The following is a 5,605-nucleotide window of genomic DNA, read 5'->3' on the forward strand; positions in this document are numbered from 1 at the left end:
ATATCTATTTATACAGATAGATAGATAACATAAGAAATAAACAGTTAATTAAATTATAAAGCAGTACAAATGGTTCAGCGCAACTCACTCCCATGAGACAGTTGTGAGACACTGGCAGTCCTTCAAGTCTTGAGGGCTGCCAGGTAGTCCTCTGTAGAGCAATCCAGGCTGTCCCGGCACAGGCAGCAAACAGCAAGGCAGGTCACCAACAGTCAGCCAGATGACAGGGTCTGACAGTCCCCAGCTCAAAAGATGTAAGTTCCAATGGTGTGGCGAAGCAGGTCTTGAAGGAACCTCAAATGACAGTGACACAGTCCATGGGTTAGGTGTTCCACAGGTAGTGTAGCTTGCAAATTGAGGCAAAGAACAAGCAAGGCAACTGCACACTGGTCCGATGATCAAAGAGCAAGAGACTAGAGAGTTGAGGCTCCCCGAGCCATTTATCTCTCTGCCCTTCAATTAATCCCACATGTGTTTATCGGCCAGGTTGGCACAATAAACTAACTACGGCAGTTCATGACCAACATCCTCATTGTCCAGTTGAGGAGCAAAGTTCTGCATCTATTTACTAAAATACTGGGTTTGCCTGAAGGTCCTAGGAATATGAAACAAATGTCCATGTATAACATGTGGCAGTTTCATAAAATGTGGGTTCATTTAGAGAAGACAGGGCAGTAAGAGCTTCGTGTTGACTAGGTTCTCGGGGTTTTGCCCAACTCTGGAGGGTGTCCTTGTCTCGGCTTTGCAGGTAGAAAGTAAGCCTCAGAGAAGCCCCAGCAATGTGCCCAAAGTCACTCGGCTGCTCAGTGATATTGCTGATGGTGAAACCCACATAGGCTGGCTCTGAGAACCCATCAGACTGATGCTTCTGTCTCCGCAGAGGTGGCTCTAACTTGAAGTTTAAGGGTAGGGGCCCTGTGGCAGTAACATAGTCTGTCAACTTGAGAAGGGGTGGAATCTAGCCTGTCCATCAGATGGCATCTTGATGACCTCATTTGGTGGAGCCATGGAGATAAATACAGTCCACTGGAGGCCAGATATGCTCACTCCCTGTGAGACATTCCTGTTGAGAAGCCACAAGGAGCTATGCTCATAGAGCCAGAGCCCTGGAGCTGAAGGAGCCACGTGGAGACCCACGCCAGTGCTGAGATGCTCCCACTGCCATTGGATCCACAACACTTTCCACCCACTGGCCTGTGATCTTTCTGCATTGTTGGTAATTGCATGTGTTGTGTCAGTCTGAAGAGGAATTTATAGACTGGTATCAGACATATAGGCTAATATTGGACTTATGGACTTGATTTGGACTGGGCTGGGATGTTTTCTTCATGCATAATTACTCTTTATACAAAGCTCTTTCTTATACACTGAGTGTTTACGAATGTGTTTCTCTAGTCCACCCAGACTAACACAGGCCCACATGAATGGTCGCTTTCAAGATCTTGCATGACGTGTCTTTATAAAATTTGCACCACCAGTTTCTTTGTATGTCTATTCTGAAGAATGCGGGTCCGCTGCTGTCTCTGGGTGGGAGATTCGTTCAGCTTATAACTGAAGCCCCCCCAGCCCACCGCTCACTGCCGCTGAGTCAATATCTGACTCATGTCGTTGTCGTTGTTAGCTGCCGTCAGTCAGTCCCATCTCCCGGTGACTTACACCCCGCAGAAGGAAACAGTGGGTACATCCACGGTGTCAGTCAGTCTCAGAGAAGGTCTTCCTCCTTTACGAAGCAGGAGGTCCTTGTCCAGGGTCAGAGGAGTGGTTGGTGGGTTTGAACCCCTGACCTTGCCACTAGTAATCCAGTGCTTATGCAGCAGACCTACCTGGGCTCTATAACGGAAGTCAGTGTACCTTAATAGTGGAGCCTTCCTAAGCAGTCTTCAGAGAGCTCTGCTCTCAGGCTACTGTGGAACAGAGAGACCACCATGGGGTGTCCTTCAAAACCTCAACTTGGGAGCAGGTTTGGCTTCCCAGCACCCCTACCAAGGTCAACAGTGACTTGACATGCTTCCTTGCCAGAGTGACTCTCCTTTGTCCCTTGAATGCCGTGAGCTCACGAACGCATTCTCACAAGAGCATTAAGTTGTTCACCTGTTGGATTTCCTAAGTGGCCATGGCATTCAGGAAGGAACAGGGTGTGGTCTGGTATAGCGCTTTAGGAGTGGCCCGAGATGGACACCCCCGCAGTCAGACTCCCTGGTGTAAATGCCGGCTTCGACTTGTCCCAGGCAGCGCTGCAGAGTGAGGATGCTGGGAGGCTCTGGGAAGACTGAGCAGAGGTCACAGGGTGCATCGAGCTCGTGGTGTGCCCTCGAATGGATGCTGACTTGGGCGGACCCAGGGGTGAGAGGAGAACAGCTCGCTCAGGTTTTCTTGGCTAGAGTAGTGATGTAGTAGATCGTCAGGCCTTTGCAGCCGTGGTCCTGCTGGGTGGGCTCCACCTGCCAGCCTTTGGCTACCAGGGGAGGACATGCCATTGGCCCTTCAGGGACCTATACCTGGAGTTTAGTCATGAGTAAGCACACCTGAGTTATGGTTTAACATCAACTGTTCATAGAGCACTGGGGAGTAGTGTGACGAAACTTAGAGAGAATCTTTTTTTATACAATTATTAAATAGTTTTATTAGCACACCATCCACATGCCACATTACTCAAAAATTCAGTCATATCAAGAAGAGTTGCACAATCACCACCACATTCCATTCTAGACCTATTCTTCTTCCTTTTACTCATTGTTCTTCATATGATTATATGTATATTTTTCTAATCGGGGCAAAAAGATACACAGCAAAATATTCTCCAGTTCCACAACTTGTGCATTACACATGGATTATACTCTGCATGGTGTACACCCATTATTGATGTCCTTTTCCAAACGATCCCACCCCCACGAACATAAACCCCGTGCCCCCAAACAACAACTCTTTCTCCTCCACCCACGGGAACCATGGGCCAGGTTGGTTTCTTTTTCTTTCCTTTTTTTTAAAATTACGGTTGATTTCTTGATATCATCTTCATAGATACACTTCCATGGTTAAATCGCTTTTGAAAAGAGGTGCGGATACAGCATGGCAGTCAGTTCTAGGGTTCCCTTCCCCTCATGTGTTCATCAGTTGCTCCCTAAACCCCCTCACCCACCCCTCCCTCCGGTGAGGCTAACTCTTCGTAGGAGCATAGGGTCTATCTGCCCCCTCCGAGCTGGGGCTGTGAATCTGCCCCCTGTGGGGAGCAGCCAGCCTCCCCCGAAGCACCCCAGGGCTCCTTAGAGGTAGAGCCATCTCCAGAAAAGAAATCGTCTGAATGGTGTTCTCTGCGAGCACAAGATGACCTGGATTCTCACCAGTTCAGTTCCTTGAGGTTTTTCGCTCTCTGTTTGTGTTTGCAGTCAATATCCTTGGAAAACAACACTTCGTTCTAACTCTGAGGAATCGTATGCTTTCTGTAGGGTTAAGCATTTTTTAAAAGGCCACCAGCCTTCAGCAGCAGCTTAGTCACCAGAGCCAGAAAGTAGAAGCGCCGATGTCCGCCCGCAGGTGAGTGGACACACCAAGAAGACTACTAGGGACGAGGGCCCGGCCAGAAGAGGGCAGGATCGGGACAGGTGCTTCCTGGATGCTTCCCGGGGCGAGCTCGCCACGCTGCCTGCAATACGTCAGACACAAGACAAGACACACCGCGTGACGGCACGTAGGGAAACCTCTACAACAGGCCGATGCCTAGAAGACCAGGTGTCTTAGCGGCTGCGCAGGAGTGGTGGGGGAGACACGGAAAGGTCCGCTTCATCGGGCCCGGTGGGGTGCAGGTGACCCAGCGTGGGGAATGCCAGGTCACCGAGTGGCTGAGATGGGAGATGGCCGTCTCTCTAGGTGCACCTCTGACACCAGCATGGTCTGTCTGTCACGACGAGTGCTGATGTCGTCAGGTGCCTTGGAGTGGGTTCTGCCCTGCAGTGACCCGGGCACAATGGAACGGGGCATGGTTCCTGCCGCACCCTCGCCCTTGCTGCCAGGCTGCAGTCACTGTGGCCGGCCAGCTCACGGATCCCTGCGCGTTCACACCAGTGCCCCTTGCCTTTCCTCTGTAGTCCCTTTTCTGGGACGCCACCTTACTTTAGCCCTCAGCTCTCCTCACGCTCCTCTCGGGTGACAATGTCTCAGACAAAAAGGCTTCCTTTTCCAACCCGTCTCCTGCCCCCAGACCCTGCAATGCTGACTCATGAACAGACAACGGAGACAGCCCTTAAAATAAGAATAAGCATCAGGAGGGATGCGAACACACTCATCTCATCGAGAAGTCTCACCCCAGCCACCCACGCACCGCCATTGAGCCGATTCAACTCAGGGACCTGTCGGACCGAGTAGAACGGCTCCTCTGGGTTTTAGAGACTGTGACCCTTCATGGGAACAGACAGCCTCGTTAGTCTTCCCCTGGAGTGGCTGCTGGGTTTAAACTGCCCACCCTCGGGTTAACAGCTCAATGCTTACCCGACAGCACCACGGAGGCTCCCAACAGGCATGGCTTTAGGACCGCTTCTGGTGCATTCATGCTTTGCCTCACCTGGACCTCCATGGGAATCTGCTGGCTTCATTTACCAAGTGGAGACCAACAGGTGGACCCGGCTCCTTCTGAGTCCCTGACTGCTGAGAGAGCCTCCCTCGGGCCGTCTGAGCCTGGCCCACGCCCGCAACACCACCACGGAGCCAGTGGGATGCCAGGATGAGCTCACCTGCAACAGGAGAGGAGTCTGGGCCCCAGAGTGCTGGTGAGGAGCAGATGGGGCCTTGTGTGCCGCTCTTGGGGAAGTGGCTGTACCGTGGCAGCTGCAATGGTTCGACTTGTCCACCACGTGTCCTCCTGCATCCCTCTCCATTTCTGTAGGTTCGGCGACAGTACCCAAGTGCCGTTTCCTGCTTACTGCCAAATCAGACCTCACGTGCCCGGACCATTAATGCCTCTTTTTCAAAGCAACTTCCATCACCTGTTCTCCCAAGTCATGTTTACTTGCCCACGTGTTCCTGGTTCTCTGCAGGGAGGGTGCCCCGTTCCTCTTCACGTGAAGAAATCGAGAGCGGTGAAACTCTCCCTGGTGTACCACGGACGTGGCAGAAGGAAAGATCAGCCACCAGAACAGGACATCACGCAGGTTTGCTCGAGAGCCAGAGAAAGTGAGGGAAGCCTCGGGGAGAGAGTCAGCACCACAGCCGCCACGTGACTGTGGCCCGGGCCTGGGCACTGCTTCTTTCTGTTGTACCGAAGGCCTCCAGGAGTGGAAGCTGACTTGAGGGCAACTAACCACAATGCTAATGAAAAGAATTCACCTTCAGATGTCCAGTGTTTTGATACTTAAATCCAAATGGAATGGCTCATTCTCCATCCAACGAACGGGAGAGAAACGCTGCGTCTAAAGCTATTCTCCTCAGAGCCAGGAGGTGGCAGCACAGGGCAGCGAATGGCGTTGCTTGAGCGTGGTCTTTGAATAACGTTCTGCTGAGAAGGCAGTAAGTCATCTCATGGGGCTCTGGTCAAGCAGTGGGGTTTGCATTAGGCTGTTTGCATTAGGCAGATTTCAAGGTGTCAACCTCAGAGGCAGAGGAGGGGTAGAAG

Source organism: Echinops telfairi, unplaced genomic scaffold (assembly GCF_000313985.2).
Source record: "Echinops telfairi isolate 266 unplaced genomic scaffold, ASM31398v2 ScPeMD7_7468;HRSCAF=8506_0, whole genome shotgun sequence".
NCBI classification, from domain to species: domain Eukaryota; kingdom Metazoa; phylum Chordata; class Mammalia; order Afrosoricida; family Tenrecidae; genus Echinops; species Echinops telfairi.